The 13,374-nt window shown below is 40.0% G+C and overlaps 1 protein-coding gene across 8 annotated transcripts in view; it reads left to right on the top strand.

Moving 5' to 3' along the window:
* Positions 1-1,158: 1,158 nt before the first annotated feature.
* Positions 1,159-13,374, top strand: part of LOC134359516 (plexin-B2-like) — a 258,980-nt gene continuing 246,764 nt past the window's right edge. For 2 of the 8 annotated variants that reach the window (XM_063072885.1, XM_063072881.1), the window contains exon 1: positions 1,159-1,717. The gene's annotated coding sequence lies outside the window, so the exon portion shown is untranslated. The other 6 variants (XM_063072886.1, XM_063072882.1, XM_063072887.1 and 3 more) reach the window with 4 other exon arrangements.

Raw genomic sequence — 13,374 nt, 5'->3', positions numbered from 1 at the left:
CGAATACCGACTTCACGGACCGGACCATAACATGTTGTAGAACAAATGGAGCTGGAAGTACAAGTACATGGTTCTCTGAAAGTGATGTCACAGGTAGACAGGGTGAAGGAGAATGTTTTTGACATGCTTGTCTTCAACATTCAGGGCACTGAATATAGAAGCTGGGATATTATGTTGTAGTTACACATTCGTGACATCTCATTTGGAATATTGTATGCAGTTTTGATTACCTGACCATAGGAATGATGTCATTAAACGGGAAGGAATGAAGAGATTTACATGGATGATGTTGGGATTGAGTTATAGAGAAATGTTAAGCAGGTTAAGACTTTATTAATTGGAGAATAAGGGGTTATCTCATAGAGGTATACAAATTTATGAGGGGGGAAGAGATGGGATGAATTTGCTCTATCTTGTGCCTAGGATTGGAAAATCAGGAGCTAAGGGGAATGGGTTAGAGGTGAGAGATTTAATCAGGACCTGAGGGGCTACTCTTTCACCCAAAGAGTAGCTGGTAAATGAATGAGCTGCCAGAGGAAAGGCAGATACATTACAGTATATGAACAGGGAAGGTTTAAAAAGAAAAGAGTCCATCACCAGCATAAGGTATTAGTTTAGGTGGGAAACTTAGTAGGCACTGATCAGTTGTGTCAGATGCTGTATGTCTATCATTATCTTTCAATCACTTTGAGCTACCTACTGTAAGTTACCCAGATCTTAGAAGCATATGGGGCAGGGATTGCTGCTGTCTAGCAAACTCTTAAGTTTGGAGCAAGCCTGAAGTCTTGATCTACAAAGTCGGAGATGAAGAACGTGTGGTTGGAGGTTAGAATGTAGGCCAGGTGCTCTGCTACGACCAGGTAGCTGGCAACATGGGGACAACCATGCAACAGGAGCCGACGGCGCCCGAGTGTTCAAGCAAAGCTGAGGCCTGGAGCGACTCGGCCAATAATGTTGATAATTAACTGCTTCCTCAATTCAGGGACAAAGGGACGGATGATAAGCACCGGCAATGGCAGCGACGTCCAAGCGCAAATAAATAAATGTACTCTGACCAGCTCAGCTCCACACTGAACGCCCACGCACTCCCAGATTACTCGCGGGGAAAGCCAAACCCCTCCTCCTCAATTTGTAATTCAAACCATTTACTGGATCACCCCTTCATTTCACGTATGAACTTCCATTAATCCTCAGATCCCCCGAAAAACTCACGTCGATTCCGTCTAGGAACCAAAACAACCGACCACATAGTGAAGGTCTGGGGAAGATCGGGGTAAGAGAAGAAAAGCCATTTTTTTTGCTTTAAAAAACCCTGGGAGATAGATTAATTGAAAATAAACACGCATTTGACTGGTTGGAGTGCGAGCCTGTGTGTGTGCGCGCACTTTAATCCAGTCATTCTTGACGAGAGCTACAATCGCAACAAAGCGCCGGCGGGCCAGACGTCAACTTGTGCCAGGAATCGGATTGGAGCGGGTGGCGGGGAGAGCCCGTGTGGCATTTCTACCGCCAGTGTGAGAAGTACCGAGCTTCGCCCGCCTGGCAGCCGTCCTTCAACAACAAAGGGCTCGCTGAGCAGCGCGCCGCCACCTCGGCTTCACTACCCTGGCAGCAAGGCGATGGGAGGCTTTCTCCTCCTCATTATTCGCAGGGAATCCGACAATTCCGTTTCCTGTTCCTCGTTGTTACTCAGAGCGGATGTGTGCATCGCCCACAGGTGAGTCTTTCCACCCCTCCCTCCCTGTCTATCCATCTCTCTCTCTCTCTCTCTCCCCTGGATTAAACACCGGGTCATGTGAGTTAGTCACCTTCCTCCAGTCTCTCCGGTTGAGCCGCACGACGAAATTAAAGGTAAACTATTCCGGCTTTAGCAAGCAGATCGATTAATTTTTTGTCGCTCTGTGTAGTTACTTGTTCCTCACCCCTCCCTCCCTCCTTCCCAGGTGCTTTTTATCAAAAGATTAAACGGAAGGAACGCGCAGAAAAGTTAAATGAAGTTGGGGCGCGATCGCGGATTGGGTTTTGAACTTTTGGAGGTTGTAACTTCTCGGGCTCCTGCCTTGTTGCATTGTGCTGAAGGGCTGTCGAGGGAAGCAAGGCTTGGAAAAGCTTGTATTTGCCACAGTTCAATTGGTTTTCGAAGGGGTTGCTTACGGCAGTCGCGGCTTCTGATGGATCCGACTCCTGTCTGCGAGCCCAGCCCTAACAGGAGAGCAGAACAACCGCTCAGTCTTGTCGTTGACGCGTCCCTCCCTCCTTCTCTTTGTGTTTGGGGGAAAAAAAACTGGGCAACTAAGGGACGAATGGCAGCAAACTGAGAACAGAAAGGGAGTTAGCGAGCTCCGGGTGGCTGGATTGCAAGTTTGAACCCGACGTCAGGATGGCCTTTAACCGTTCTTAGCTGGGTGTGTATTGCTAAAGCTCGATGGACCTTTTCAATGCCCCCCTCCCCGAGTGTTAGCATTTCCAGCTGAGGAATGTGTCAAATGTATACGGTACGGCTGGTTGTTATTAGGGAAAATACGTTTGGATCAGCTCTTGGTGATGTTTATGGTAACGCGAGGTATTCAATAGTTGGGTGTGGTTCGTGATCTTGTTTTTGTTTTTGAGGGTTTAGAATCGATTATTAAAATCTAAAGCTAATTAAATTCTGCACAGCATCCCGACGAGAACTTTTCTGGTATTAACCCTTTGATGGAAGAGCTCTTTCGTACAGTATCTATTGAAAAGAAATTCCGTGGTCTTATGCAGCCTTTATTGTTGGAGGCGGCTAGCCTACTCCCAGTGGGAAGCTTGCCTTTTGCTGGCACGAGTAAGGAGATAAATGTTTTTCATATGTTTCTCTGACCATGCAAGGAACTTAGTTTGCGGGTTATGAGCGGGTAATAAAACCCACAGCCCGGAGGGGTAAAAGAATAGGATCAATCAGGGTTTTGAAAAGGAATCGGACAGGTACAGGGGGGAGTATGTGTTGGAAGAAGACTGAGCGAATTGCTCTCCTAGGAGCTGGCATAGTCTAGATGGGATAAATGACGACTTATTTGTACAAAATAATTCTTAGTCACTATTTAAACTTTTTCGTCATTTTTCCCATTGAGCTTTTACGCTGAATTCGTTTTCTTTAGTAATTTTCAACAAGTTCTATCAAGTGTATTAAGGAAGAAAATATCTTGTCACTAGTCGAACAAGCGTAACAATTGGTGTGAACTTTTTATTCTAGTGGCATTTTTAGCGAACTTTACATTTCTTTTGAAAACAAATTGATTCATAAGGACCTTTGTGAAATTTCTGTGCCCATGGTGTGTCTAGCTCTTAATAGATATAAATCTCAGTAATCATGACGTATTCGTATTATTTTCAGTCATTTCTAGTTAGTGTTCCTGATTCGAAGATTGTATTGTGAGATTACATGGTATAACTGCAAAACAGTGAATCTTCTAGTAATGAATTAGCATTACATTGCTTGTGCCTTGGATGCTGACATTGGTGAAGTTGCATCCAGTTTGTATCCATAGTGCATGTGTTGCATTGATCTTGCATGCAGTAGAACAATATATCTTCCTTTTTCATCGTGTCACCGAATATTGAATCTTCCAGGAAGAGTCTGTGTAGAGACCAGACATGATTATAGGGAGTGAGGGAAATCCCACTGGGAAATCACTTCACTTCATACTGCCCTTGCACACCTGCTTAAATGAGTTTGGTCTTAACACAAATCTGGATGTGTGTGGAGAATTGGATAGAGAGATACAGAAAAAACATCTTTCTGTGTGAAAGAGTTGTGAGGCACTTATTCCTTGTGAACTGGATGTTAGATAATCGAATGCAGAGACTTGAACACCAAAATTCTCATCAGGTATCCCAGTGCAGTGCGCTGCCAAGGTGCAACCATTCAGATGAAAATCTAAAATTAGACTTTGATTTATTGAATGAACTTAGAAGAGCCCTTGGCACTGTTTTGAAAACCATGACTTCCCAGATGATCTCGAACCTTGATTAATATTTATTCAATACCAATAGTATTAAAGTAACTTATTGGGTCATCATGCCATTGCTGTCTGTGAGATCCTGTTGTGTAAAGATCAGTTCTGTTTCCTGCATCCTGACAAGACATCACACCTCAAAGGTACTTCAAGCAACACACATCAAAGTTGCTGGTGAATGCAGCAGGCCAGGCAGCATCTCTAGGAAGAGGTACAGTCGACGTTTCGGGCCGAGGGGTTTTGAAATGTTTTAGGCAATTTGAGATGTGCTACATTAATCAGAATAGCAAGAATTCCCTTCTCTTCCACACAATTTAGTTGTGCAGTTGATTTTCAGGAATATTCATTTCACTTTCACCTTCTATCCATGCCTACAGTTTGTATATAACAATGCATTTTGAGATGGTATATTGGGTATTTATTTTAGATTAAACTGGCTTTCAGAACTGAAAAATACCAAGTTCTCAGTTTTCAGTTGATTCTTCATTACTCGGGCTTATATGGCTTGTGGTTCTTTGTGGTATGGTTTTCAATCCTTGAATGTGGTCTTTGTAGTATTTTCTTTTCTTGGCTAATTGGTTTAACATATTATTGCTTTTGCTGATGCTGCTTCATGTTAGTTAGATCTGTTATGACAGATTTACCGAGACTCCTGGGTCTGTTTTATATTTTCCTTGGGTATTTCGGTGCCCTTAACAGTGCTTCTCCTTGCATTGCTGGCCCTTGGTAACTGTTGCCTACATACTATGTTCTGAGCTTGCAATTTCACAACTCCATCCAGTAAATTTCCATTTTCATTTGTAAACTAGACCAATCTCAGTCGAGCTTCTGGATTCATCCAGGTTGTTGTAATTAGAAATGCTTGTGGTTCGAACTGTAAGCTGAAACATTCTTGACATAATTCTCTTTCTTACCCGACCAACACTGCCATCCAAATAATGTGCACATCTGGAATCACCCAGCTATTCATCATATTCAATCTTACTGCAACTATCCTCATTTTAACTTTAAATTATATAAACTTTGCAGTCTAGTTTGCTTCCACAGTATCCAAGACATCTTCAAGCAGCAGTGCCTCAGAAAAGCAGCTTCCATCATCAAGGACCCCCACCACCCAGGGCAATGCCCTCTTCTCATTGTTGCCATCAAGTACCGTCAATGAGGTACAGAAACCTGAAGGCACACACTCAGCAATTCGGGAACAGCTTCTTCCCCTCTGTCATATGATTCCTAAATGAACATTGGAACTCATGAATACTACCTCACTACTTTTTTAAAAATTTATGTTTTTTGCACTACTTAGCTATTTAATATACCTATATACGCACTGTAATTCAGGTATTTTTACTCGTTGTGTATTGCATTGCACTACTGCTGCAAAGTTAACAAATTTCATGACATGTAGGTGATATTAAACCTGATTCTGATTCCAACTGACCATGACCAGTTAGTGCTTTATACTCTGCTTGAACTCCATTTTGCTGAATTTATTAGAATGCATCTCTTACTCACTGCCCTGTGCACATCCTTGCACACACACCACCCCCTCAGGCATCTAAAACGAAGCTTGCTTTCATACAAAACTTTGCTCATTATTTTATTTGAAATACAGATTCAGCATGTTATTTCTGCTGTACTTTATAATTCAGAAGCTGTTACTGTGTATGAAACCATTTTGAACGTGTGCGGATGTCTGTTTACTAGTTTATTCTTGAACGATTGCTTTGTAAAGTTCCACTGACTCCATACCCTCTGCTAAGATGCTGTTTCAATTTCTCATGAGATAACTTGGTTTGGTAATTTCATTTTTATTTGACTTTCTTTTAGAAATATAAATACCCTAGCCTGAGATCCTCCCCCTCCCTTCTACCCACCCAACATGTTGACCAGGCTTTTTTTTGGGTAAATTCAGTGACTCTGTGCTTTGCAATATCTTTCATTTCCTATACATTGTTATTCTTTATTAACAATTCAAACTTGTGGGTGCTTTTTTTGGACATAGCAAGTCTTGAGGAAGTCAAGCATTTACATATCCTAGCTCATGACATTTTAAACTGTTTTGGGCATTTAGTTGATTAAAATGTCTTGACTTCTCTTTTTTATTTTCCGCTTTTCCTCTATTGAACTTGGTGGCTGGCAGCATGCCCCTTGATTTCTTATTGCCAAACATAATCAGTGTCTGATTTTAATGGTTTGTCTATCTATTATCATATAATAAATTGTAAGTGGGGCCTTCCCTCGCCCATGCAGATATTAAAATGATTTTGATTGCCGTATCACAATTCATGACAACTCTCTTTTTGCTCTAGTTTGGAAGGAGTAGACACATGGTCTCATTTTTATTTGTTTGGTGTGAGAATGCCTGGTTTGCACTTGATAAGTTCCTGTGATGGTATTCTTGAAGTCTGCATCTGTACATTTGTGGAGAATGTGTGATGACTGTTCACTCCAGGGGGGTCATGTGTAGGGTGCTCTGCCACACTGTAAGAACAAAAGTTCACTTTTAAAATTTAATTTTACTTGATGTTGTCAAATGTTATGAATCAGCTTTTGACGACTTGTTCACACAAGTAATAACAATTGCAACTCAGTGATACACATTATTTATTTTCAGTGGTCTCCTAAATTGGTATAATTTGCTTTCGCCACATGAAATATGTTGCTTTACTAAATGGAAATTACTGTAAGTTTCTTTGTAAACATTTTTGTTCGAATAGATGGATTGAAATGTCACTAATTTCATTTAACATATCAAATCCACTAGGTCTCAATCTATTATATGGAAGTTGGTGTTGGGGGAGCAACAGGGGAATAGGAAATGAATGAATATCCGTTGTCAGGGGTGACGGTGGAGGATGCTTCATCTTAGGCCAGATAAGATTTTAAAAGAAGTGACTGAAGTTACTGAGCAAGTGGAAATCAGATTGTAGAAATCTGAAACAGATATAGTTCAGACAAGTGCAGAAAGAGGAACAGAATGTTTCAAGTTGTTTTCCTTTGTGTATGGCATGGGACAGCCTATCACATTGTGTGGTTTGATGATCTTCTCCAAGTAGTCATAGTATCTTCTGCAAATGTAGCTCACATTGGAAAGAACTTTCCTATTCTACTTTTGGGGAAGTTGGTCACTTTATTTTTAACTGATCCAGATATGAATATTTACAGTGGTTGAAACTGTGTGGTAAGTTGGGTAAGTGTTGGTGTTTCTTCCCTCCTTCTTCATGTTCATGAATACAGATTTATTTCTCTCGATTCCCAGGAGTGCTATTAATGTCACTTTCAGTACCATATGAAACAACCATGTTGTGTAGAATTTCATTTTTGCATGTGTGCAGTGTTGGGGTCAAGAAGAAAGACCAAATTTCAAAGCTACTGTATCTTAATGAAGCTTTACATACTTAGTATCCAGGATATCTTCAAGGAGCGATGTTTCAAAAAGGCAGCGTCCATCATTAAGGACCCCCGTCACCCGGGACATGCTGTCTTCTCATTGCTACCATCAGGTAGGGGGTACAGAAACCTGAAGGCACACACTTAACGATTCAGGAACAACTTCTTCCCCTCTGCCATCCGATTCCTAAATAGACATCGAACCCACGAACACTTCTTTATTTCTGTTTTTATACTAGTTATTTAATTCAACATATATACACACTTCCTGTAATTTACATTTTTTTTTCCTTTTATCATGTATTGCATTGTACTGCTGCTGCAAAGTTAACAGATTTCACAACACGTACTAGTGATATTAAACCTGGTTCTGATTTTCATGTATGCAATAAACTTGGTCTATATTTCTGGTTAGTGGTTCAGTGTTGTGCAGATTGCTTATACAAGTTTAATACCAGTCAATAACTTCTTTTAATGATTACACATAAATCCATTCTTGTGAGGTATTGAAGCCATTGACATCACAAACCATGCAGAGGAAAGTGAGAGTTTAATTTTGGTTGTAGCTTGATGGTGTGCAAGAGCTAGGTTGTGATAGGAGGCTATTAGATGCTTAGGAGTTTAAGGGAATTGTGAATAGGAGCCTGTGAGTTGGGAGCTGTCAGGATCGTGTTGGTGGTGGTTGTGGTTGGTGAGAGAGAAGAGGAGGGCCTGAGGACTACGAGGCTTAAAGTAACTAAATTCAAGAATGCCAGAGACAGGTTGCTTAGGGAGGCTCCCTTTATATTTTACCGCAAAGAAACGTGATAATATTAAACATTCGGGGCATTTTGTCATGATGGGTGTACATCAGAACTACACGTTTCACAGCACAGGGTGTATGTGGCTCTTCAGTATGCTCTGAAAATGAGCTATTGGTTTAAGCACAATTTGCAGCCAGAAATACATGATGAGCTTCCAGGATGTGCAAGGTGCTTCCGGAATAATCATAAATCATATTTTGTTTCCAGAAAACAAATCTGTATGTGTAGTACTGAGGAAGGAAAAATGGTGCCATGTGCCCCCTACTGCAACGTGGTGTTCTCAGAACCAGATTTTACATGTATAATTTGGAGTCAAAATGCCGAAATATTTTAGTTTTGCACGCACGGATCATGCGTCTGGACCAAAAGTTCTCAGACTATATTGGTGTTGTGCCCTGTATGGAAGATCAAGGTGTAACATTGTTAGGTATGTAGTAATTTTTTTATGTATTGCACTGTGCTGCTGCAAAACAACAGATTTCATGACATATCAGTGATAATAAAGCTGATTCTGATTCTGAAAGTTAAAGAAGCTACTTCTTTTTGTGAGGAAATCCCGGATAAATGGGCAGGATTCAGCTTGGTGTGACATTTAGAGAGGCAATAGACATTTGATAAAGTTCTTCTGCTTATAATACAGTCAAGGCTGGGGATTAATTGAAAATTCCATGTATAGTACAGGTTCTTTGACTTACAAAGCCAAGATGGCTAAGTTACTAATCAAAATGAGTGTGTTAAAATGATTGAAGAGATTGGATATCCTTTTCCTGTTCCTACAATGGATAAAAATACATTTTAACATTGAAATACAGTGACAAGTATTAGATGTTTCTCAGCTCCTTTTGAACTAAAAGAAAGAGGATCTCACTGAGATAAGTAGTATTGTATTTGAGTACTTTTACCAGTCCTGAGGAGTTACTTTTCTCCTGGGGAAGCAAATGTTCAATATTGTTTGGATTTCTACGCAACTTGATAACATTTTGGAAATGCTGAGAAGCATGGCATCAACCTATGTCCTGTCAGTTCTCTTGCAGCTGCATTAGCAGAAAAGCTGTTCTGAAATATAATTATTGGGCATGCTGGAAATTCCCAGTGTTGCGTCGAGTTGTTCTACGATCTTGGCAATTTACTTGCAAACATTTTGTCGCCATGCAAGGAAACACTGCAGTGATGATGTCTCCTCGCATGATAACGAAAAGTTTTGGGGTAAATTGCCAAGATCGGAGAACAACTCAACCCCACCGTCAGCCACCCGAGCTACACGTTTTCTGAATTACAGTATTTCCAATTCCCAGTGTATTAATTCGCCATTTGATATGGCATCAGAAATGCAACAAGTTTGACATGAGTTAGAATAGCTCTGTAATGTACAACTTTTTTGTAGCAGTACTGTTGATAGGTTTACAGGTTATGCAGTGGATTCTGGTTAATGGGGACACATTGGGACCAGTACTCTTTGGACCAATTAAACAGCTGCCCCAATTACCTGAAGCTTTGTGGAAATAGTTAAAAAGGTATAAAAAAAGACAAGCTACTGTTTAACTGAGTAACAAATTGTGTATTTAAATGAAAAACAACAGATTAGAACATTATCAATACCATTATAGTACTATAAAACTGTGTATTAGTTCAAAGGTTTATTTATTATCAAAGCTTGTATCAACTTCCAACTCTGAAATTTGTATTTCTCCAGACAACCACGAAACAAAGAAAGAACATGAAAGTCATTCAGAGAGAAACATCAAACTCACATCCCCTGTACAAAAAAGAACAGCATCCCAGTCATCAACTCCCCCACCCCCTGCACAAAATAGAACGTGAGCTTGTACCCCCCCCACATACAAAAAACTAACAGAACATCTACATCCCCCCCCCCCAACACCTTCCCCTTGCACAACGAAATGGAAAAGGAATGGGCAATTTTTAAAAAAACACAGAATATAAAAACCATGAGTCTTAAAATGTTCACAGACCGTAAACGCAGAGCCACGATATCACTGACATTCATCGAAAGGGAGGGACACCTCATGAGGCAGAGAGGCCTACCTGCCCACCACACAGCTAAAGGTTGTTCACAGGCTTCTTCTCCTGCAGCGATCAAAGGCAGGCAGTCAGCACTGAATAGTTCCTAACAGTTATCGATGGGGAATTTATCCAGTGTATGCTACTGTGTTCTTTTGATTGACTTAAAAGAGCAAAATCAGAGCAGACACCTAGTGTAGATGATGGACTGACCTCCTACAATCCTTTCAACAAATGCATCCTCCAAATCTTATTTTCATTGTAATGCTCAAGACTGTTGATACTTTCAAATTCTTTGTAGTTCCTAACTTGTTGAAATAGTGAAATGATTTCATTTTCACTCCCGGCTGTTTCTGGCGTCTCCAAGCTTGAATGAATGGTTGAAAACGCAGTGAGTAAAGCAGTTATGAATTGTCTTACCACTTATTTCTCACCAACTGTTAGTACCAGAGTCTGTTTGGCTATGGTCTTCTGCCAATTTAGTGACATAGTGTCCGAAGTATACAACAGGAATCCTAGCTATTTTCTCTATTAGTGTTTGTTCTTCAAGAGTTAGCCCAAATAAGTGGGTGCTGTGATTAACTGATGGCCCTTTTAACCGGAATCCCCTGTATTTTACAACTGATCTGTCAGGTTATGTCACAGTAACCTTCACATCAAATGTGAATTTCTGAGTTACTGTAGTCTTCAGAGTAAAACTGAAAATCATTTTTGTGAATAAATTCTGATGGATGTAGGAAGAACAGAATTTGGGGGAGCAGTATTCCCTTTCTATCTTCAGTGCAAATGACAGAAGGAAGTATAAATTGATGGGTGATTGCAATGTTGAGTTGGGTCCAAAAAGAGATGTTCTGTTGGGTGCAGTCTTTCATTGATTCTGTTATGGTTCTTGGATTTACTGATTGTGCCTATGAGAAAACAAGTGTCAGTGTTATATGTGGTGAGATATATCTATCTTGATAATAAATTTGTTTCGAACTTTGAAAAGTAGAGATGGAAAGATCTGATAAAGAGCATGATGAAATTGGAATTTCGATCAGTTTTGATTTTCTTTGGGAGGAAAATGTTTATAATTTGTAAAAATGTTCTCTAGCAATTAAAAACCTGATGAATTAGATTTCACAATAGTAATAGCCATCTTCCAGTGCATAGAGTTTCACTGGAAGTAGTTAACGCTTATGACGTCAGTAACGTGGAATGGCTAAGATTTTATGTGGTAAGCTTAATTTGGTCACAGTATAGCAGCTTCAGGTTATTTAAATGCGTTTTGGTAGTGAACCAGGTAATAGGATGCTCTTCGCAAAACTTGATTTTATTGGGACCCTGTGGTCTGTGAACTCTTAATTGCTCCATTTAGCTGCTCACATCAGTGGCTGGAAACAGTGCAATATCTCCCTGGTATTACAGCCTCATGGTTGTTTTGACAGCAAATGTTAGGGGCTGTTTTGTTTTTTTTAAGTGCATAGTTGTAGATATGATAAAGTAAAATTATTAGAAGCATGTGGCATACCTGGAGTCTAGATGTTAGCAGTGTCCTTTTTGTGCTTTGGCTTTTTAAAGATATCTATTTTTTTTAGTAATTTGATTTGTAATGAGTCAGTGAATAATGTTTCTTTATGTTGATGTAATTATTTCAAATTTTAAATTTCAAAAATCCCCATTTTTATTGTTTTTTGGAAATGACACATGATTGGGTGGTTAGAACTGAATTCTTGTGAATCTTAACAGTTTTATGCAGCTTTAGCACATTCTGGACCTACATATATTTTTAAAAAAAGCACAGTTCCTCAATTGACAGTGGGCTGTCTGCCTCTTCAAAACTAGAGCCTTCAAGGACCTATGAGGCAAAAACATCCTATGTCCTTTTACAGTTTGGAATGGGTGAATTAAGAGAAATTTGAAAGGCTCTTGCCCTCTTAGTAAATGCTGAAGTTAATTGTATTCCATATCTTTTTGCCTCATGTAAATTTATGAATATTCACGATTTCCATTTAATATCAGAGAAATGTATACAATATACAATCCTGAAATTCTTTTTCTTCCCAGCCATCCATGAAAACAGAAGAGTGTCCCAGAGAATGAATGACAGTTAAAATGTTGGAACCCCAAAGCCCCCCACTTCCTCCCTCCCATGCACAAGCAGCAACAAAGCAACGGCCCTCCCCCACTCCCCATGGCTAAGAATTTGGGGAATAATTCAACATGTCATGTTTCTGTTGCAGTTGGGTTTTAGAGTCACGGATCCATCATAGGCTTGTAGACCTCTTTAAGATGGTACACAACAGCTGACCCAGTACCGATCCCTGCTGCACACCATTGGTCACAGGTTTCCAGAGAGACCATCTTCTACTGCAACTCTGACTTCTCCTGCGAAGCCAATGCTGGATCCAATTTTCTACTTTGTAGGCAATGTCCACCCCACTTCCCACACGTCAGCAACCTTCTTGGTAACCTCCTCAAAAAAAAAACTGTGTAAGGTGGTGGTGGCGGTAGATACTCTTACTACGTCAGAGAAGCGTTTGGAGGAAGATGTGAAATGCCACAACATAGTAATTTGCAGACCTTGTACTGGAGTATGAGATTAGAACGCAGAGAGATACATACCAGTCAGTCAGCACTGATGTGATCGGTCAAAGGGGGTTGTTTCTGTTCTCTGAGACTGACTTTTTATGTTAAAACTATCACTTAATGTTATATGTGCATCACCATAACAATTTGAATAGATTGGGTAAATGTGATCTACCATGAACAGAGCCATGTTGTCTATCTCTAATCAGGCCCTGACTCTCCAAACATTGAAGGATTAACTGGCTTCTAAATTTGGGTAGTTGGTTGAACTTTACTGATGTGTGTGTTTACATTGTCTGCATCACTTAATGCAAAAGAAGAAATTAGCAGCTAAATTATTGTGCAAAAAATGTCCCTACGGAAATAGTTAATTTTAGTGGTGGAAACTGGAATAGTATTTTCATCGGAGTGTTTATGTTGGTAGCAACTCATTGGAACTTGAGCAGAACTTTGGAGTTGATTTTTATCTTCGTTATTTATTCAGTGATTCAGGGATTTGAGTCTTTTTTTCTCTCTGTCAAATACCAGTTCAAATTTTGTATTCCAAAGAGTGATACAGTCCAATGAGAAATGGGCCATGTGCTCTGAGGAGAACACTGTACCAAAGT

This window comes from Mobula hypostoma, chromosome 20 (genome assembly GCF_963921235.1).
Source record: "Mobula hypostoma chromosome 20, sMobHyp1.1, whole genome shotgun sequence".
Lineage (NCBI taxonomy): Eukaryota > Metazoa > Chordata > Chondrichthyes > Myliobatiformes > Myliobatidae > Mobula > Mobula hypostoma.
The sequence above is the reverse complement of the archived record's forward strand: the minus strand, read 5'-3'. Positions and strand labels throughout refer to the sequence as shown.